The following is a 23653-nucleotide window of genomic DNA, read 5'->3' as shown; positions in this document are numbered from 1 at the left end:
AGGTCTGATTTTACCCTTCTATTACTCATACAATTTCAGCCAGTCTTTATCCTTACACATAGATTATATTATTTTCTAGCTGTTCTACAGGAAGAAAAAAAAAACTTTAGTGAATGGAAGAGTTAATACTTAGAAGAAATTAATCAGAAAAGTCTGGATAATTAGGTAAATTTCAGAATAAAATAATTATGTTAAAAGTCAATAGCTATGTATGATCTGCTTGAACAATACTAGTCAACAATACTTAGTGAGAATTCTTTACAGTATTAACTGTATATAAAAAGAATACATCCCAACTATGACTATACTCTTTTGGCAAAAAAACTTTTGTCAAAAGTATACTAAGAACTCTTAAAGAATAGAAACATGAATATGTATAACTGAATCACTTTGCTGTACACCTGAAACTAACACAACATTGTTAATCAACTCTACTCCAACATAAAAAAAAAATTTTTTTTAAAAGTATACTAAGAACTCTTAAAGCTCAACAGCAAGAAAACTAACCACCCAATAAAAAATTGGGCAAAAGATGTAAACAGACACTTCACCTGAGAATGTATACATATGGCACATAACCATATGAAAAGATGCTCAACATCATTTGTCATTAGAGAATTGCAGATTAAAACAACAATGAAATACCACTACACATCTATTAGCATGGGTGAAATTTTAAAAGAAAATGACAATACTAAACAACCCTAGGGCTTCCCTGGTGGTGCAGTGGTTGGGAGTCTGCCTGCCATTGCAGGGGACACAGGTTCGTGCCCTGGTCTGGGAGGATCCCACGTGCTGCGGAGCAGCTGGGCCCGTGAGCCACAACTGCTGAGCCTGCGCGTCTGGAGCCTGTGCTCCGCAACAGGAGAGGCCGCGATAGTGAGAGGCCTGTGCACCGCGATGAAGAGTGGCCTCCGCTTGCCGCAACTAGAGAAAGCCCTCGCACCGAAACGAAGACCCAACACAGCCAATAAATAAATAAATAAACAACCCTAAACTGGCAAAGATGTGAAGCAACAGGAACACTCACTCATCATTGGTAGGAATGCAAAATGGCATAACAACTTTGGAAGACAGTTTGGCAGTTTCTTACAAAGCTAAACATAGTCTTGGCATATGATCCAGTAATTGTGTTCCTAGGTATTTACCCAATCATGTTGAAAACATATGTCCACACAAAAACCCACACAGGGATATTTATAGCAGCTTTATTCATAATTGCCAAAACGTAGAAGCAACTAAGAGGTCCTTCAATAGGCGATGAGTAAACAAACTGTGGTACATCCAAGCAATGGAATATTACTCAGCAATAAAAAGAAATGAGCTATCAAGCCACAGAAAGATGTGGAGGAATCTTAAAGGCATATTTCTAAGTGAAAGACGTGAGTATGAACAGATCTTATGATTCTAATTATATGATTTTCTGTAATTATATTCCAATTATATGATGTTCTGGAAAAGGTAAAAGTATAGAGACAACAAAAAAGATCAGTGGTTGCTAGAGGTTCAGGGGAAAACAGAAGGAATGAATAGATGAAGCACAGGAGAATTTTAGGGTGGTGAAACTATTCTGTGTGGTACTGTAATAGTGGATACACAACGTTATGCATTTGTCACAGCCCACAGAATTCTACAATACAAAGAGTGACTTTTGATGTAGACAAATTAAAAAAAAAATCATTTAGGAGGTTGGAAGATCCCAGGAAAAATGCAGACTGTGACAAGAGAATCTAATTGTATTACAAATGCATGAAACAACCTCACTGAAGGGAGTCCAGGGAAAGGTACTGACCTCAGTAACTGTGGAAATGAACATAAGATGAAAGGCAAAAGGAACCATGCATAAATAATGTACTCTAGTCTATAAAGTTGTTTCCCTCAGGAGTACGGGTTAACAATTCAAAGATTACTATACATGTTTACTGGAATTAGACAATTAAGTAAATGAATGGCAGATGGTGGGAGCCAGATTTCTTACTGCTGATGTAGAAATTTACAGATTACCAAGGGGAGAAAGCGAGAATGATCCTGTGGTGATGGAGTAGAGTTGGAAACATCATTAAGAACTCATGTTTAACTTCATATACTTAAGATGGCTACATATAGAAATATTTACAGATATGTGTATATATGTGGGTTAGTATGCACATATATATTTCTTTGCTCTGTCAGCTGACAGAAACTTGAGGAAATGACACTCCTACAGCAACGGGCACGTCTAGCACTCAGTGTGGATTTCTAATACCATTCTCCGATAAAAGGAACAGAGACCCTTGAAGAGATAGCTTCAAGGACTGGACTTCTAGAACTGGGGCAGGAAATATTAGAAGATAAGCCTAAAGCATCTTGTAGTGCCAGAAAGTAAGGGAATTCGTAAAACAAAACAACCCGTATCAATGGGGTTATGTCAAAGGGGCAGGGGATCCAAGTAAGAGAGCTTCTAATGGCCAAAGCGGGACCAATTTGAGCAACAAAATAGTGTTGGATTATAACCCAAAGTTTAAATGAGTATTTGTGAGTCCATGCTGATATAAATCAATGAGTGAATAAATAAACTAACAAACTGGTGAGAAGGGACAAATCCCCCATGCAGGAGGAGTCCAAATAAGTTATGTAGCTTCTTCATCACAAAGGAGGGGGAGCATAGCTCCACCCCTTATGTGTGGACTCACTTAGAGATGTTCCTCCTAAAGAGTACAATATGAAAAGTGGAGGGAAAGAGGGTAACTTTACAATGCAGAAACCTGACAAACACTACTTCAGCCAGGTGATCACAGTCAACATCACCACTCAAAAAATCATACTGATTGGGCTTCCCTGGTGGCGCAGTGGTTAAGAATCTGCCTGCCAATGCAGGGGACACGGGTTCGATCCCTGGCCCGGGAAGATCCCACATGCCGTGGAGCAACTAAACCCGTGCGCCACAACTACTGAGCCTGTGCTCTAGAGCCCACAAGCCACAACTACTGAAGCCTGTGTGCCTAGAGCCCGTGCTCCGCAACAAGAGAAGCCACGACAATGAGAAGCCCACGCACCCCAACGAAGAGTAGCCCCCGCTCACCGCAACTAGAGAAAGCCCGCGCACAGCAACGAAGACCCAACGCAGCCCAAAATAAAAACAAATAAATAAATTAATTTAAAAAATCATATTGATTGCATGTACCCTTCACATAGTATGATGAAAATGGACTTTACCTTTGTCATCTTCCTCCCCCAAACTCATAACCCCAATGTAATCATGAGAAAAACATCAGACAAGTTCCAATAGTGGGGCATCCTGCAATGCACTTGACCAGAACTCCTTAAAACTCTTTGTTTTTACAAAGAACATCTTAGAAACTGCCACAGATAAGAGGAGCCTAAGGAGGTGTGACAGCTAAATGTAATGTGGTATTCTAGATGGGATCCTGGAACAGAAAAGGGATATTAGGTAAAAATTAAGGAAACCTGAGTAAATGATAGATTTTAGTTAATACTAATGCATCAATATTAGTTCATTAAGTATAACAACTGTACCATACTAATGTAGTTACTAACAGGAGAAACTTGATAAAGAAGATATATGGGAACTCCCTGCACTAGCTGCTCAATTTTTCTGTAAATCTAAAACCATTCCATTGGGCTTCCCTGGTGGCGCAGTGGTTAGGAATCCACCTTTCAATGCAGGGGACACGAGTTCGAGCCCTGGTCCGGGAAGATCCCACGTGCCGAGGAGCAACTAAGCCTGTGTGCCACAACTACCGAGCCTGTGCTCTAGAGCCCGTGAGACACAACTACTGAGCCTGTGTGCCACAACTACTGAAGCCCGCACACCTAGAGCCCGTGGTCGGCAACAAGAGAAGCCACCGCAGTGAGAAGCCCGTGCACTGCAACGAAGAGTAGCCCCCGGTCACCGCAACTAGAGAAAGTCTGTGTGCAGCAACAAAGACCCAACATGGCCAAAATAAATAAATAAACAAAATAAATTTATAAAAAAATAAATAAATTAAAAAAAATAAAACCGTTCTAAAAATTAAAGTCTATTTATAAAAAAAAAAACCATGCATGCTATTTGCCAGCACTAAACTTGGATTAATTCTAATGTTACTTTATTTTATATTCAAAGGCAACCTGCAAGAGATACACTACTAGTAAGCAAAAGAGCAGGGATTTACTATATCTTAGTTTGGCTGCAAAGCCCTAATCTTGCCACTAGATCAGCATTACTCAAAATATGTCCTGTGGAACATTAAGCCCATTAAAAACTCCTGGGAAGAAATGATTTTTTTAAAATAAATTGTTTACTTGTTAAATATATTTGGGAAATTTGTTATAGAGCTCCCCTGGGACCCTTTAGAGATGCCTAATGCACATTAGCAAATAAATGATTCTGAGAAATCCTGCAATAAAGAAACCTGTTTAACTTTGTAACACAGTTTTTCCCAAACTTATTTTCTACAGAATCCACTTTTCACAAAACTTTTACTCTACTGGCCTTGCTCCACCAGGCTTTCCTTCTGCGGCTATGGGAGACTGTGATGTGGTCTTCAGGTAGTATGTGTTCAAGTCCAGATGAATTGACAATCTGTGGCAGATACTGCTGGTTGCTTCCCAATATCAACTCACCCCTTCTTCCTTAGTAACAAGCTCAATTTTTAGTTTGACACATTGTTAGCTAGATAAAAGACAACATTTCCCAGCCTCCCTTGCCACGTGTTCTAACCTTGTGACGAAGTTCTGGCCAAGGAGATGTAAACTGCATTATCTATGGAATTTAACCAAATATCCTTAAAAGGGACAGAGAGCTCTCTTTCCATCTCCCTTCCTTCTTCCTGCTGGCTGAAGTGTGAGAGCTGGAACTCTGACAGCTATCTTGAACCATGAAACAGCACACCAAGGATGATATAGCAGCAAAACAGAAGAAACCAATACCCCTGACAACTGTGTAGCTGCCATATCAACCCTAACCTTCCAACCTCCAGACTTCCTTACAAGAGAAAGAAGTACAAAGATATATACTCCTATTTTGTTTAAGCCACTTTTATGATTTTTAAACATTTATTTTATTGAAGTATAGTTGATTTACAAGGTGTTCATTTCTGCTGTACAGCAAAGTGATATGTGTGTATATATATATATGTTTATCCATTCTATATATATTATATAGAATGGATAAATAACAAGATCCTACTGTATAGCACAGGGAACTATATTCATTATCCTATAATAAACCATAATGGAAAAGAATATGAAAAAGAATATATATACAATAGTTTGTATCTACTAATCCCAAACTCCCAATCCATCCCTCCCCCATATGATTTTTAAAATTTGATATGTTGCTAATTTGGTTTGGTTGTTATATGCAGCTGAAGTGACTCCTATATGATATACATTCTGATTTAAAATAAAACAGTCCAAAGAAAATAATACATAAGCAAAACGAAATTCACTAAAGTATTGATTATTTGGGGTTTGGGAGAGGAAATAGTCCTTCCATGCTAATAATTGGCACCTAGTTTCAAATAGATAAAGCCCTGGAAAGTCAGTGATGACAATCTCTTTTCTATTCAAGTATTAGCACAGAAGCATCATCCTCTGAAAAAGCTTCCATTATTTCCCAGCCAGACTTAGATGTTCCTCTTCTAACTCGCATCAAACCTTGAGATACTCCTTATAAAACAATCACTATATTGTGAATTGTCAATCTTCCAGTTACATTTTTACCACCTAAAGAAAAAAATTTAGATACTCTCTCCTGTTACCTCCCATACCACAGGCGAGGACAGTTGTTGCAGCTCAAGAAATAATTGTTGAATGAATGAATGAATGAATAAAGGAAACTGCTTAAGCCTTCCAATCAGGTAAATATGTTCCTTCCCCTAATCCTCCAATATCAGCAAGACAACAGAGTTATTTTTTCAGGTGGTTTTCCTTCTAGTTTTTGGTCTTTCCGTTTGAAGTTGTTTTTCCTCTGGAGGTTTCCCCTGGCACTCTCCACATTTTATGCAACGTAGAATGACTTGTCCTTTGTAAAGCCATGGCAAGCCCCTCTCCTTTATCTCAGGTCTGATACATAGGCCAGTTTGATCAGGATGGAGATTTGCCCTTCGTGACTGAGCACAGCTTGCCAGGTGACACAGGCCCAGGAGAAATGTGGCTCAGGGTTGGCCACATGGAAAATGGATAACTTCATACCCAGTTTTCTTGGCTTCCCGATCACAGACTCCAGAAAATTTGGTGGACTGGGGGGTGTCAGATAGGGGTGGCAAGTCCCAGAGGCCTGAAGACGCTTCAGTCAGCTCAGGTTCTCAGTTAGAACATTTTTGTGACCTTGTAGAAGGTAAAATCCTGAACATCTCTAAGACTAAGAGTCTAAGAAAACCCTTAATTTCAACTCATTATCTCTAAACGTATAGGTTTCTTTACTTTTCAGTATAAAATATGCCTAAACATTGCAAGTGAGATAGGAAGGTTCTGTCTTCTCATTTTTCACTTGAAAAGGAAAGTGACAAATCCAGCATTTTGAATCGAATGTCTTTAGGAAGGGCAGGAAGTCTGTGCTTTGCTCCAGACCCCATAGTCACAGTCACTTTATGTTTCATGTTACCTGCCTATCCCTGCAGGTAGCTGCATTTGGGATCTCTAGAAATAAAAATTTATTTTCAGAACCCTCCATATTTTAAACTCTACCACTGGTCCTTGCTTCTTAGGCACCCATTTTATAAATGATACATCTAATTGGGAAAAGGGAGGATTATTTAATAAATGGTCTGAGATGGTGAGTTAGTAATTTAAACCACAATTTAGACTCTTACTTCTCAGCCATATATCAAAATAAGTTTAAGGAACATTTAGAGCCACGCATACAAATTTCAAACCATTAAAAAAAAAAAAAAACTAGAACTGGGAATGGGATATTTCTGGAAGGAGGAGGAATACTAAATTTAAAACATGGATGGAAAAAATGGGATTATTTAACTACATTAAAAAAATTACTTTGGCCATTAAAAAATCCACTCTAGGGCTTCCCTGGTGGTACAGTGGTTAAGAATCTGCCTGCCAATGCAGGGGACACAGGTTCGAGCCCTGGTCTGGGAAGATCCTACATGTCGTGGAGCAACTAAGCCCGTGCACCACAACTACTGAGCGTGCGCTCTAGAGCCCTTGAGCCACAACTACTGAAGCCCACGTGCCTAGAGCCCGTGCTCCACAAGAAGAGAGTCCACCGCAACGAGAAGCATGCACACTGCACCAAAGAGTGGCCCCCGCTCGCCACAACTAGGGAAAAACCTGCACGCAGCAACGAAGACCTAACACTGCCAAAAATAATAAAATAAATAAATAAATTTATTTTTAAAAATCCACTCCATTAGACTTAAAAGATAAATAAGAAGTAGGGGTAAAATATTAACCAAACAAAACAAAATGCCTAATTCTTATTATGTAAATATGGTAAAAAATTAAAAATAAAAACAAAAACTACGACTGGGTACTAATTATTAGCAAATGCTTTTTCTGCACCTACAGAAGTGTGATTACATTATGATTTTCTTTGGGTTAATCTATTAAACTGACAAATCTCTTAAAAATAAGAAAATTGATGTAGAGGTTGATAATAAAGACATTAAGACCATATTAAGTGCGTGAACAAAGCATTTAAACAATTTACAAAAGAATAACTGAAGGTGGTCAACAAATGGGTAGGAAAAAAATTCTGTTATCAATAAGTGGCAATTACAAATTAAAATAACTACAAGATACCATTTTTCCTATCAGATTAAGAGAAATTATTCTTAAAAGCAGTATTTGTTGCTGGTGAGATGATGTGAAGTAGATCTTTTATACATTGCTGGCAGTGGCAAATTGTTGTAACAGTTTTGGGGTTTTTGACCCTCTTAATCTATACCCCTAATTTCCCCCTCCCCCTTCCCTCTTCCCTTTGGTTGTTTTCTATATCTGTGAGTCTGCATCTACTTTGCATATACATTCATTTGTATTATTTTTTAGATTTCACATGTAAGTGATATCATACAATTTTGAAAACTAATTTGGCAACATATAGTAAATCATTAAAATATGAATATACTTTAAAATAACTTTAAATAAGATCACCTTTAAAAATAAAGTACTTTGAACACTACTTTTCACTTCTAGGACTATATACTAAGAAAATAAGCCTAAATGCAAAATTATATATAGCTGCTGCCCCCTCTCCCTGCAAAAGGACCAAGGATGTTTCCAGACCTACATGCCGGCTATGGAGGAATGGTTAAGTGAAAGAGGGTGCCTTCATATCAATGGGATATTGAGCTGGTATTAAAGTTATAGTTATAAAGAGTTATAATAATGATACTAATAACCAAAATAATAATAGCTATGTGTCAAGTGTTATACAGATCATCTTTAATCTCCACAATAGCTGAAATGTAGTTATCATTAACTAGATTTTTTTTTAATTTTTAAATTTTTATTTATTTATTAATTTTGGCCGTGCCACGCAGCATGTGGGATCTTAGTTCCCTGACCAGGGATCGAACCTGTGACTCTTGCAGTGGAAGCACAGAGTCTTAACCACTGGACCACCAGGGAAGGAAGTCCCTATCTCGATTTTAGAGATAATGAAACCCAGGCATGAGAATAACAAAATAACTAATATTTATTGGTGCCAATCATGTGCCAGAACTGTATTTTATCCATAAATGACAACCACATGATGTTGGTATTATGTGAGGTAATGGATGTGTTAATTAGCTTGTTTGTGGTAATCATTTCACAATGTATATGTATATCAAATCATTATGTTGTACACCTTAAATATACACAATTTTTACTTGTCAATAATACCTCAGTAAAGCTGGAAAAAATACACTAATTCTGAATAGTATATGAAATCTCTACCACATCATATTTTACTAATGCGATGTTCTTCTGCATTCAATAAATAAATGCTTTATGAGTTCTGAAAAAAATAAACTAAGTAAAAATTCTAGAATAATAAGTGAAGAAACTAAGCTAATCACACAGCTAGTAATTTGCACATATGCTTAGAACAAGTGCTTTTCTCCTGTTTTTTCTTTCCATTTTTCCTTAATTTCTAAATTGTCTTTAGTGAGAATTCATTTTTATAAGGAAAAATAATGTCTTAAAAAATTCCTATGGAAAAATAGCCAGTGCTATTCATATCCTGCCTGCCATCCCCTTGCTCAGTCATTAAGAGTTCTCAGATTCCTGTGGTGAAGACAATCAGAACTTGAGTGTTTAGTAAGGAAATTCACTCAGATTGCTTTCTTTCTAACACCTGCGCAAGATCAGATGCATTAGGAAAAAGAGACTTTTAATTATTCTGGAGCTTAGAGTACTTTGGGAACTGAGATAGACCTGGAGAAGGATTTAAATCACTGATCTCTAGGGGGGTGAGGGTACTAGAGGTGAAAGAGGAGTGCCAAAAGGAAGGAAGGGTTTCAAATATAAATTTCACTACTACCTAGCAAAAGAGAAACTAAATTTTTAAAATATTTAATATGTGCCAGGAATTGTGAAAGTCAACTCATGTATATTATTATGACACTTAATTCTCCCCAAAATCCTTGTGTTATTTTTTCCCACTTTACAGATTGAAAAACAAAAGCAAAAACAAAAGCAAAAGCAAAACAAAGACTGGAAGCTCAGTAACGGAGAATAACTTGCCCAAGTCAGCTGTTTAGTGACATGGCCAGGATTGACTGAACCCAGGTTTGTTTTCCTCCAAACAAAGCCTGCTTGCCACAATGGTTTCTTTGGACTAGAATCTAGCCATTCCTTATAAGATTGTTTCTATGAGGAAATGTAAGTCAAAGTCTTGACTTACAAATGTAATTCTGAAACACAATCTGTTTTTTAAATGGAGGCTGCCAATGTTCATTTTGATCATCATACTGTTATTTGGAGGGGTCTTCATGACACAGAGAATTGGCCTGATGGGCTTCTTTTACCAGTGCTTGCTTTTTAGATGATCTCCCTGTAAAATATGTTGGCATTCTCCAAACAAACATATGCCTGCGTGTTAGTTAATTAACTGTCTAGCTATGAACATTGTGAAATTCAAGTTTACATATGTTTTCAAACAACATATTTTAAATAAAGTTATTTGCAGAAGAGGAAGCTCATGTATTCATCACTCATTTGACTACTATCTGTCAAGCATCTCCTCTGTGCCAAGCACTGCAGTAGGACAGGGACTGGTGCAGTGAACCAGAGTCCCCTTCCTCAAAGAGGCTATGTCTCCTGAAAACTTTTCAACAGAGTTTGAGATGCTTTTATCATGGTGCCCCTGTGGAGTAAAACTTAAAAGAATCAATGTATTTTGAAGAAAAGGCATGGAAATAGCCTTTCCACCACATAAAATATAAATAATCTCTGGATTTTCCTGCTCATTTGGTGCACTTAAAAATGTTTCTTAGATGTCAGCCATAAAAAGAAACGAAATTGAGTTATTTGTAGTGAGGTGGACGGACCTAGAGACTGTCATACAGGGCAAAGTTAAGTCAGAAAGAGAAAAACAAATACCGTATGCTAACACATATATATGGAATCTAAAAAAAAAAAAAAAAAAAAGGTTCTGAAGAACTTAGGCACAGGACAGGAATAAAGATGCAGACATAGAGAATGGACTTGAGGACACGGGGATGGGGAAGGGTAAGCTGGGACGAAGTGAGAGAGTGGCATGGACTTATATATACACTACCAAACATAAAATAGATAGCTAGTGGGAAGCAGCCACATAGTACAGGGAGATCAGCTGGGTGCTTTGTGACCACCTAGAGGGGTGGGATAGGGAGGGTGGGAGGGAGATGCAAGAGGGAGGAGATATGGGGATATATGTATATGTATAGCTGATTCACTTTGTTATATAGCAGAAAGTAACACACCATTGTAAAGCAATTATACTCCAATAAAGATGTTAAAAAAAAAATGTTTCTTCCATGAATGCTTGTCATTCAATCAGAAATTCAACTCTTTCCTTGTGTGGAATGTATTACAAGTTGCAGCAAGGGAAACAGGTATGGGCTTAAGCAGGCTGCAATGTAATGAAGGGGACCAGACAAGCTAAGATTATCAAGAAAACTCGAGGTCACGTGTCAGCAAACAATCTGTAAATGACTGGATACTGAATTTTAATTTTAGGTTTTGCAGCCCATATGGTCTCTGTTACAACTACTCAACTCAGCCATTGCAGGATGAAAGCAGCCATGGACAATATGTGAAAGAATGGATGTCGCTGTGTTCCAGTAAAGCCTCATTTATGAGAAGAGGCAGCAGGCTGAACATGACCAACAGGCCCTGGTTCACTGACCTCTGCTTCAGGTGAGGCAATTTTGCTACATCTACCCTCTTACAGATGGCCAAAACAGGAATCCCTTTCCTTTCTCACCATAGGATGTGTGTCCTTTCCAAAATGACAAGGCCATTTTTCCAGATAAGTAGGCCATGCTTGGGGCAATGACTTTTTGAGTTAATGCATTCCTATGCCAGAACTTCCATGAAACCACACAGAAGCCCACATTGCAAAAGTAAAATATTTAATTTAAATTAAAACTACGAATGATCGGTAAAGAAAAGTGGGGAAACCATTGCAAATGAAAAACAGAATAGGCCTCGACTCACTAAGAATATGAGGGTATGAGGAACAGCCTGATGGAAGAAAGGGCATGGGTAGGCATGAATGAATGAAGCAGGAGGTTTCCATGGGAAGATGAGCATGAATCTTTGGAGTTGACATTTTAATTCAGTTTGAAAAACAAGCAGGGGATCTAAAGGAGAGACAGACCCAATGTAATAAGAGTTGAGGCAGGAAGAAGTTGCAGTCTGGAAGCCAAAATGCATCTAGACCAATGGTCCAGGGTATGGCACATGTAAGGTCTACTCTAGTCCCGGCTGTAGCTTATTACACTAGTGAGGGAGAGCAAAGATCTTCGTGAATTGCTGATGTGAAGCTGAAGGAAGGAGAAAGATTGCAGGCTGATAAACCATGACCTGGCCACTTGCACAGACGGGACTGTGTGACAAAACCCCAACTTGGGCACTTTGCATACAGATCAAAGACACGTATCTTACGTGGGTGGCAGAGGCATCTGACGTCATAATCCTAAATCCTAATCCAAATCCTAATCCCCACATATGCAGAAGGCCACCTCCAGCCAGGCTAGTACCTGCCTAGCCAACAAGCTCAGGTATTGCCCACCAAGAAGCAACACTCAGATGGGCTTTCCTACTATGTGACAGACCTTGTTCTGTTTTTTTGCCTTTAAAATACCTACTCCATTTCCCCTTCTCGGGACCTCATATTCTGGAGTCTAAACTATCCTGCATGTGTCCCAGTGTCCCCTTGGTGCTCAATATTTGTTGTTTTAGTATTGCTCTTTTCTCTTTAAAGGAGTGAAGCCCAATTTCTACTTGACCACTTATTTCCACACTTTTTATACTTCTAGAACTTTTTTTCTTTTTTTGCATTTCCATATCCTGCTCCTCCTTAACATCTACCCTATTACAATGACCCAGTTTCCCCACCATCTGGCTCAATTAGGCCCAATAAATACTTAATGAGCGTTTACAATGCCCAGACACTATCTTAGGTTTCGGAGATATAATAATGAATAAGATATTACATTTCTCCTCGGTGAGTTCACAGTCAGATGGGATGCATTTACAGTTGATGTAGAAAGAGATTTATTTATAATTTATTAGACATTGATGTAGTCACCATTGTAATAGTAGAAGTTTCTCTTAAAGCATTGTTAATAATATCTTAGATTTGCATAAGCAAAATTACAAAGTCAAAAGCCTTTAGGGTCAGGCAGTTTATATAAATTAATGTTATACCAGCTGTTAAACCTGTTGGGGACTATCATTCATCTGAAGGCACCCAAATTAGACAACATGAAACACATTCTTCTATCAAACCAAACATGTCTCTGGGCTACGTGGCTGAGATCACTGGTTTATTGCTTTAGTTTTTATGAAGCGAACTCATATGTTTTCATTTAGCTAGCACAAGAAACTGTCAGGCAGCCTGGAGAGCGGTTACTATGCTTATTTTACAGATAAGGAAACTGAGATTACAGTCTACTCCTATCTGCCTGGGTGAAGTTGTACTTATTATTCTGGTGAGCTCATCTAAGATGTTTATCAGTATAGCAACTGGTCTCTGAGGAAGGCTCCCTGTGGAGTCTGGCCTTTTAGAAAGGCATGTGTGTAACAGTGTATAATGCTGAATATGACCTCTCGTCTAGAGCCAGAATTCTGAGCCCTGACCTCCTTAATTACTGTGCTTAAACACAGGCCAGTAAACATAGCCTCTTAAGGCCACCCATCCTTAAAGCACTGCCCGGCATTCAGACTGGGGCTCAGTGATTAGCACTTGTCCATGAGCACCCTGGTTGATATAAGATAGTCCTTTGGCATGATAGGTGAGCGGAGCTAGACAGCAAACCAGAAATACACATGTGCCACCTGTATCCTGAAATGCTGCTCCCAAGTGCATTTTCATTGCCTATGGGAGTGGGAGCCAGACTTTCAGAAACTGAGCTGAGTGAGATGCTAACGGATCTCTTGGCCTCTAGTCTGTCCCTCTTCAAACCCAGTACACGGGAAGTGATCAAGCAACATTCTCCACGCTCAAGCACTGAGTGCTGGTTATGATATCATTGGCTCAAGCTGGAATGAAAACTGGACTCCATTACACTGAACCTTAAATAAGAAGGGGAAAATTTACACATGTGGGCAGATACTTTCACTCCAATGTAGTCAATTGACATCTTAATACTTTGGTTTTCCATTTTAGACACGACTTTTAAAATTATTCTTACATCCGGGGACTTCCCTGGTGGTGCAGTGGTTAGGAATCCGCCTGCCAATGCAGGGGACACGGCTTCGAGCCCTGGTCCGGGAAGATCACACATGCCGCGGAGAAACTAAGCCCATGTGCCACAACTACTGAGCCTGCGCTCTAGAGCCCGCGAACCACAACTACTGAGCCCGCATGCTGCAACTACTGAAGCCGGCGTGCCTAGAGCCCGTACTCTGCAATAGGGGAAGCCACCACAATGAGAAGCCCGTGCACTGCAATGAAGAGTAGCCCCCGCTCGCAGCAACTAGATAAAGCCCGCGTGCAGCAACAAAAAAATAAAAATAAATTAATTTAAAAAGTTATTCTTACATCTGGACTAAGATATGGTGCTAGTATTTAAAAATCACATCTATTTGTGGCTGATGAATAAAGCTTTCTTAAACAAAATAAATAAAGCTTTCCATTTTAGCCTAATTTTCACATAGTTCTCACATTTCACTTACAGAGATTTCATATCCTAAATATAAAATGCAAAGGAAAGGAGAGTGGAAAAAAGGAAGCGGAGAAGGAGGAAGGAAGACTATGTTACCTAGTTTTAGAGGAAACAAACTTCCTTAGACTTCTCGTATATTCTGAAAATCTGTTAAAGCATGTGATTACATAAAAATATAAATATATGTTTTTTCCTTAAGCTCCTTTCATTGGTGTGGTAAGAATAAGAGGGATATTTCTAAATTAAAAAAGCAAAACAAAAACCACATGTAACAAGATTGTGCAATCAGTTATTCTGACCACATGTCTTCATTAAAATTCAGGATGCCTGTTTGGGCACCCATAAATCTGGACCAGATGCCAGGGGGCAGCTGCATCCAACTGCTTCTCTATTTATGAAATTAAACGATGAAGATTATGTCCCTCCAACTAGCACCTTAATTCATACATATCTGTTTCCTATAATCTTTCATGGGTGAAGTTTTCTCGTTTTTCCAAATTGTGTGGCAGTTAAGATTTCAGCTTGATGCCTATAAAAGCTCTGGCTGCTTAGACAGCGAGCTGCCTCACTTCAACCATTTCATTAGATTTACACTTGAGCAAAAATGGATTCCAACTGTGTTATGAGTCTAAAGAAAGAATCTTTCCCCTCCTCTCCAAACTACTTTTTATTCCATTAACTTAAAGCAAATAGGATTTAAAAATGACTATTTAATGCACAGAAGTTTAGTAGGCTTTTCCTCTGTGCCCTCCCTTCAATTTGACTGCAGATTCCAAGAGCCATTTCTCTTTCCAGATTGCTCTGTCCAGATTTGCTTTCAAGCAGGGTCCATGCTTTAGGATGACAGAATGTCCTCTCCTGTCACGGACATTGCCAGCTTTCAGCTTCAGCACTATTGTCTGACTGTTCCGAATTTATGAACCTTTTCCAACTGATGGCTGCCCCCATGGCTCTATTTGAGGTGTCTCTAAATGAGACATACTGTGTATTTCTCTAATTACAGAAATATCTTGACAAGGACAGTCACTGCCTGTAATTACTCACCCCAGTTTCCTCCAAATCTAAAAAAAAAAAAAAATGTCAAGGCTGACAGGCTACTCTAACATTTCAAAAATAGTTATTTTCTTGGGTGTAAAATTGTCTGCTATTTTGCCTCCCCTATTCTGCCTCCTTGGTTGTACCCACGCATACCTCCCCAAAGGTCTTCATCAATCATTTGTGAACAGATGCTACGCGTATTTCTCCCCTCTGTGGCCACTGCCCTGGAGCCCCCAGAACAATGAATTGAATATATGCATTTGAAGGCCTTGTATACAACATCTCTGCAGCTCTCCCATAACTCACTGCAATTTCCACCAAAGGGTGGGAGTGATCGGAGCATAATGAAAACTTACCAAGACATCAGTCTCCTAGACAAAGGATCTTGAGTCTGCTAGTCTCGTTAGTGTTCCTGTGAAAAACAATGAACAAACTAATGAATTATCCTGAAGCATATTAAAGAGGAAGGTAGACAAAAATCTGCAGGGGTAATGAGACTTATCTCTGTTGGTTTTTTATTAATGAGAGAAATATGCCTTTTCTATACAGAATGAAATCTTTAGGCAAGAAACAATTACTTAAGAAAGATCACTGAGGCCATTGTATTATCACTTGTCTAACAGCTCTAATTTACATTTGTGCTCTGACACAGGAAAGAACTGAAATGTGACATTTCAGGATACCAGAACTGTTTGTAATGACACAAAGCAAATTTAATCATCTGACTTTCTTGCACTTATTTAGTTTTTTAAACGTCCACACTCCTCCCCTTGAACCTTGACTTTTCAGGAAAAAGAGTCTGGTATGATGGCAGACCATACTGTGGGTGTCTGCACCCAGAAAATTTGATTGATGCATTGGTGAGTGTTACTTCTCTATAAGGCTAACTAGGAATAGTGATAGCACATCTTTATTAGTCATTATTACCATTTACATGGCACCATTCATCTCAGGCCAGTCAACAAAAATAATGTGAATCCAGATTCTTATATGTTGTGACAGATAACTTTAAATTATACTTGTTTATTTACTTATTTACACCTCTTCTGTTTACCAAAGCATTTGAACCAGCTCATATTTATGCTTTATTATATGAAAAAGACTTCACATTATGGATGTTTCCTCAAACTGTGAAAATAACTCCTGGATGTCTTTTCATACTGTGAAGTAGCTGCAAGGAGGCCCATGAATGTTGAAAGTACTTTTCTTCTTGATTTTCTTGGATTCTTGCCTGCATCTTTACCTCTTAGAGAATTTCCTCTTTGTGTATTACCCCTGGTCTCCTCGTGTAAAGGAATAAACCATTTCCTATTGAAGTGCCTTCCTATTTCATTTTCCTTACTGCTTTCTTTTCCCCAACTACATCTTCTTTGTCATATAAAACTGAGGTCTAATAAGCATGTGGTCTCTACCTGGTAAAACCCCTTGATAAGTCGCAAGACCTAGATTTATGTTCCCCCAAAGCTCCCTTTCTGCTAACAAGCTTCAGTCTGGGTTAACAGCAATGGACCACTCCCGTCTCTTCCTACGCTTCACTTCCATCTCAAGGACATAGAACAAAGCTTCAGCTTCCAATTTAGTTCCCAGTGTGCAAATAAAGCCCAGCCACAGAGAGGGAGTTATTACTATCCTGGATTTATTGCTTCCTTGCCCAGCAGACTTACACACCACACAGAGAGCCACGGAGCCCTGGCCACATGCTACCTCTCCTCATGATTCATTGCTCCCTGTCTGCCCTCAGGAGAGACCAGGCCTTCAGGTTAATCAACCTCAAGTGTGATTACCCTGCACATCTGCTCAATGTTATATGTCCCTATGGTTGGAAATAAGTGACTTTAGGAGTCTGTTGTGGAACAGTTCTGTGCATGAGCCAGTAAGATCAAAGTATACAAGTTCCACAATCATTTTTCTAAAACCCTTGTGGCTTAATATTTTGGAATTCAGAGTGTTTCTGATTTGATAAAGAAAATATGGTGCATGGGTCATCATATACTACTTAATATCCCCTGCAAGTCTGAGACAACACCCTATTATCTAGCACATTATTATCTTACCAGCAAAACATGTGACTACTCACATGAAATAAGGCAAATGAAGACTATGAAGAGTTTTAAGTCATATCAGGCCAGATATTGTTTCCAAATGATTACCAAAAAAACTTTCAGTTTTCCAAGCTTTGTAGATTTTAGACATGTATTGTAGACAATAGCTAATATGTAATACACTGGGTACCAACTGCAGAACCTGGTTATTTATCTAAGATTGGCCAGTCACCTGCTGAGGTTGTTGCATTGTGAACACTGTGAACTGGGGATTTTGATTAGAGGTCTCCACTCATCACTGCTTTTCTCTTAAGTCTGGGAAGTGCAGGCACCCATTCCTATGTGGTCTGTTTGTTGCCTAATCAAGGTGCTGAGCCTGGCTGAGATTACACAAGGTTTCTTTGACTTTGAATGTGAAAGGATAATTTGTTGAGATATTAATTTGTGTTCTTCTCTCAGCATTTTCCCCAATCCCCCAGATCCTCTATGTTCCTTTGCCTCTGGATAGGCAACCTCCTTTTCTGACATTTGTTTCCCAAAAGGCTGAAATCCTTGAGGAGATGACATTTGGAAGAAATGGAGAGAAGTGAATGATTTTGAGGAGTGAGAGACAGAAAGAGAGAAAGTGGATTTTCTAAAGACTTGGAAGGATTTGGAGGTCAGCAGGTTCCACAGGGAGTGGGGACCTAAGGATGAATGGGAAAGGTGGCAGAACTTGGGTTGGAGGTTGACTGCATGATCGCTGTTGTGGACTGAAAGTTTGTGCGCCCCTCCCAAACCCATATGTTGAAGCCCTAACCCCCGGTGTGATGGTATTTGGAGGTAAAGCCTTTGGGAGCTCATCAGGTTTAGATGAGGTCATGAGAGTGAGGCCCCATGATGAGACTGGTGTCCTTAGAAGAAGAGAGACCAGAGCCCTCTCTCTCTCTCTCTCTCTCTTTCATGTGAGGACACAGCAAGAAGGCAGCTATCTGTAAGCCAAGAGGAGGGTCCAAATCTTCCAAGCCTGATCTTGGACTTTTCAACCTCCAGAACTCTGAGAAATAAATTTTTGTTCTTTACCTACCTGGTCTATGGTATTTTGCTATAGCAGCCCAAGATAAGACAGTCACCACCTAGCATTCTGATTTTGATCAGAGGTCAAAGATATTCACATGCTCAAGAAGTAGAAGAGCTTTTCAAAGGTCTAGCAAGGATAATATGAATATTAATAGTAACCAGGGTGGACTGAAGATGGGAAGTGCCACTCATAATATTTTGTAAGTTCCCTGGAGTACTTCATAAGATTGGGGTGGGGTTAGGGTGTTCCAATATGATTGAGATTGAGCTTTCTGTCAACCTGGTCATGGGACTTGGGACCAAACTCATACTAAATTAGATTTTTAAAAATAAAGTAAGGTAAATATTTTGTATATCTGAGGGTGTGGATTCATATTTGCCATCATTAATTTTCCAATAACTCTCTCTCTTTCTTATTTCTTGGCTGCTTTTTTAGATATATTGCTATCTCACGCCTGATACCTATGGTTTGATTTATATTTTTTATGCTTTATATTTTACATTTTTCACTTCTCCATATTTCTTCCTTACCCAACCATTTTATTCTCCTCTTTTCTTGATGAGGAAGAATCTCCTCTCAGAAAATTCTGGGATGACCCAGTAGGACAAAAATAGAGGTAGGACATGGGGTAGAGGTGAGAGCCTGAGTGTGGCTCCATATAACTCAAAACAAACGATTCAATTACATTTGTTTCTACCTGAGACCCTTGACCCGTCTGTGTCCTCTTGGCTCGGGCTGGAATGTTGGAGCAGGAACTAGATGCGGGAGTGGGAAGGCTTTGAACACTTAGTAGATCTGTGTTCTTTGCTGCTGGGCTGACAGCAAATAGCAGTATAAATACGTACAAAGTGCCTTGAACAAAGTCTTCCATAACTGCGATTATACTCCATGACTGGCACCATTCAATAGTGTTATGTCTTTGAGAAAAAAACAGGTGAAGGATGAACGTCAGTAATCATATATTAAGAGTGTTTAGGATTTAGGAAGGGCTTCCCAAGATGTCGTAGTATGTCCCATATGAAGAAGCCACCAGTAGACTCTTCAGATATCATTCCATTGTTGTCTGGCTGGGAGGTGTTGTGAAAGAGGAACAACACCTGGTTGAGGGCTTCCCTGATTGGACATACATCCAGCTTCATATCAGGCCTTTTCAGCATCCTGCTTCCCCAACCCCTAGGTCTTCCTGCAAGCAGCCCTGAGGATTTTCCTGGTGTTGCTCCCAAGCGACTGCAGGTGGGACCAAATAGTTCAAAGTTTTCATACATGTACTATATGTTTTTAGAGTGATAAGCTCACAGTTCCTTAAAAGTCTTGCTTATATTTTAAGATTTATTGCTAGGAACTTATTGTTGTTTTGGCAAATAATTTTTTAAATTACATTTTATACTGTTTATTACTAGTGTGTAAAAATGTTATTGACTTTCATCCTTTGTGCTATCGACGTTGTGAAATATTCCTGAGCATTCCTTTAAGGTGAAGATCTTTGCCAGTGTCACTTTCTCTGGGACATCTTCATTTTTTTTTTCTCATTACAACCACTTTCCTTATTTATGTCAATGCATTCACCTTCACAAAGTTCCTCTGTTGTATGTCAAGAGTTTCTCGAATGGTGGCATTGTCAACATATCCACAGCTATTTCTTACATAACTCTATTCATAGTGATTCAAATTTCTCTTCCAACGCTATCACTTTTCATTTCTTTGCTGCACTTTCATCTTTGGTGACCAATTCCCTCTTTTGAGTATTCATTTTTGTAAAATGTCATGTCATGTGGGTTGGGGTATCACTGAAAGACAAGAAGGCAGCGCAACTACATACTTTGCTGTCTGTATTTGAACTTAGTAACAAATGCACAGTGACAAATTACAGACAGACTTTGAAAGTAGTGATGTGACTGGTCACTGATCATTATGCTCGTCTGTTCTTTATACACTGATTTGATATATACCCTCTCCTGGGAAGAAAATGAAAACACTGATTTGAAAAGATACATGCACCCCATTGTTCATAGCATTATTATTGACAACAGCCAAGAAATGGAAGCAACCCGTGTCCACCAACAGATGAATGGATAAGAATATGTGTATACACACACACATACACACACACAATGGAATATTACTCAGCCATAAAAATGAATGAAATTTTGCCATTTGCAAAAATATGGATAGACCTGGAGGATATTATGCTTAGGGAAATAAGTCAGATAAAGACAAATACTGTATGTTATCCCTTATATGTGGGAATCTAAAAAAACAAAACTAGTGAATATAACAAAAAAGAAAGAGACTTACAGATATAGAGAACAAACTAGTGATTACTGTGGGTAGAGGGAAGGAGTGAGAGACAAGATAGGGTAGGGGATTAAGAGGTATAAACTATTATGTATACAATATATAAGCTACAAGATTATGTCTTATAGCACAGGGAATATAGCCAATATTTTATAGTAACTATGAATGGAGTATAATCTATAAAAATTTTGAATCACTATGCTGTGCACCTGAAACTAATATAATATTGTAAGTTAACTACACCTCAATAAAAAATAAAATAAAAAATTGATTATGCTTGTGTGCATGTGTAATCAAAAAATTCCATGTGGAGAGCATAAATGACAGAATTAAGGAGACATTTTCACTTTATACACTTCCTAAGTTTTCAGATGTACATTTTATTTTTCCTTTTGGAAAGAAGTTTAGTTAAGACATGATTTATACAAAGCAATATATTTAAAGAACAACATATGTTAAAGTCTAAAGTTAATATGTTAACTTTACTCCCCTCTGAAAAAGGTCTTTGGAACACTTAGACTCCTGTCAACTTCCTGCCACCTTGCATGCCATTCTTGCCCCATGTTTTAGTTCTGTCTTTTTTGAATACCCTTAAATTAGACATTATTACTATTACTATTATCATCATTATTTTTTTGCAGACAATGTTTTAGATTCAGCTATGTTTACCACTTTCTTTCCTCACCATTGCTCCTTGCATTTTCAGACCTTCCTTCTGATATAATTTTCCTTCTTTTTGAAGTACAGCTTTTACGTGTAATTTAAGTATAGATCCATTGGTGACAAACTCTCTAAGTGTCTACTTATCAAGAGAAATTTATTTTTCTCTCATTCGTGAAAGAAGGTTTTCTTGGCACACAACTTGAGATAGATATTTTCTCTCAGCTCTCGGAAATATTCTTCCTTTCCTGGTATTCACTGTTGAGTATGAAGTCTACTGTCAGTCTAATTGTGATTTCTTGTTAGACTTTTCTCTCCGGCTGTTTTTATGATCTTTTGTTTGTTTTTGTTTTTCCACAGTGTGGTAAAGTAGATAATGGTGAATTTTGCAGTATCACGTGGTAAGAAACAGGCTTTACTCCGGGGACACTCGCAAGCCAAGGATACCAAGCAAGGACCTGAGTGTCTCAATTCTTCCTCCACCCCATAGAGATCTACATCTCTGTGGGCCATACAACCAAGTTGCAGTGAAGAGACACCCCCTTCATCCCCTCTCCTTTTTTTATTGAGCAAGCATGAGAATAATCTCAGTGGGGCAAACACAGATGACTTAGTTTCCAGGAAGTGATGATGCAGGTATCAGCTATTTAGAGAGAGTTTTCTGGGAAACTCAGCTGTCCAGCACCTTGGAGGTCTTGGGGCCAATAAGAAGTTGCAGCACCTCCTTTGGGGATTGGAGGCAGCTCCTGACCCAAACTAGTTTATTGTCCAGGCAACAAAGAGACTTCTGGAGTCTCAGAAGTCTCAGTCTCTGAAGATTCAGTTGCTGTAGCATAATTCCAGCCGCTAACCTCTGGTCTCCTACATATCTGACACAGGAAGAGAGAGCGAGCAGTTATTTGCCCCTCACTCCCACCTTGCAGCCCTTCAGTTTCGGGGTGGGATGTGTCTCTAAGTTCAATCAGTCAGTGTTTCTCATCCCCCCTGAGGAGCAAGGTACAATAGATCCCATGTCCTATTGTTGGAGTCCTACATTCTCAGGGAATCCAGGAGTTATTATTCTGACTCCAAGGGCGACATCTAGAGGCAGAGGAGAGTAGCTGCAGAGCTAGCTGAAGCCATTGGTATCTGAATCGTCCTTCCAGCCATCCTCTGTGGCCCTCTTTCCCCGGCAACCAGGGTTCCTGCCAGGGCAGAGTGGCCAAGGGCAGAGACTGCTCGCATAATGTCCGACCCACTCTTGCCCATTTCGGACTGCATTCTGGTTAGACTTGGCCCTCCATTGTAAAAGCCGTCAGTGAGGCAATGTGATGAACTCTCATGGTTTAGCAAAAAGTCCGCAAACTAAGTGCGGTAAGTGGAGTACTACCTGCCCCCTTACCCTCAGCATCAGCAACCCCGGGGGTCGGGGTGGGAGGGCATAGACGACCAAGCCCCACCCTCATGCTCCTCTAGTCCTAACAGTCCGAACCAGCAAGGTGATCCTCTGGCTCTGGACTGGCCTGGATTTGCAGGGCGGCCCTAGAGCTGGGTGGGTGGTTGGGTAGAGGCGTGGGTTGGTCACCCTCACCTTCTTTGACTGGGAGGCTGTGAATTTGGATGGCAAGTTCAAAGGCCCTGATCCCTAGAGGGAATCAAATTTCCCATCCCCAGGGCCTTCTACCTCATTGTCTTCTTCAAGGCTTTCTTCCTTCTTTGCTGACCTTCTAGGAGGGCTTCTTTCCCTAAAAACTGCTCTATTTTTTCTCTTTCCCATTTACCCAGCCCCAGGGCAACTTGTTTTTCTATCAGTCTTCTGGCTTTCTTCTCTACCCTACAGCTGCAGCTGCCTGCAAATACCCTGCCCAGAGCCAGAAACACACCGTTCCTTGACAATCCGGCCGCTCAGATGAGGGATTTTCCTAAATTGGCATGCTGACTCCAGATGGTGCAGCCTCAGGCTCGGAGAACGTGCCTCGGCTTCCCGAATACTGTTCAAGAATAGGGAGGGCATGCCTGCTGCCTCCTATTTGGTCAGTGCAGCAATTTATCCTGCAGTAGCAGGCCCTAGGATTGGTAGATCTTCACCCTTGGAGACTCTGTCCATAGGCGCTTTTCTCTGGAGAGGATGTTCATTTCCTTCTGCCCAGAATCAGGTGGCATTACTAGCTTGTGACCACCCACCCCTTTCCAGTCTCCCTGGTTTAATTCAGAAATCCTAAGTTTAGCTAATTGGAGTAAATTACTGGAAGGCAATTTGGTAAATAATCTGTAGATAT

The 23653-nt window shown here is 39.5% G+C and overlaps 1 long non-coding RNA gene across 1 annotated transcript in view; it reads right to left on the bottom strand.

The window, feature by feature from the left end:
• Positions 1-23653, bottom strand: part of LOC132372089 (uncharacterized) — a 45604-nt gene that overhangs the window by 8670 nt on the left and 13281 nt on the right. The window contains exon 2 of the long non-coding RNA XR_009505092.1: positions 15695-15750. This is a non-coding gene — a long non-coding RNA (uncharacterized LOC132372089). The remainder of the gene's footprint in view (positions 1-15694; positions 15751-23653) is intronic.

The sequence above is a fragment of the Balaenoptera ricei genome, chromosome 9 (assembly GCF_028023285.1).
Source record: "Balaenoptera ricei isolate mBalRic1 chromosome 9, mBalRic1.hap2, whole genome shotgun sequence".
Lineage (NCBI taxonomy): Eukaryota > Metazoa > Chordata > Mammalia > Artiodactyla > Balaenopteridae > Balaenoptera > Balaenoptera ricei.
Note: the sequence above shows the minus strand (reverse complement) of the source record. Positions and strands in the feature narration are given on the sequence as shown.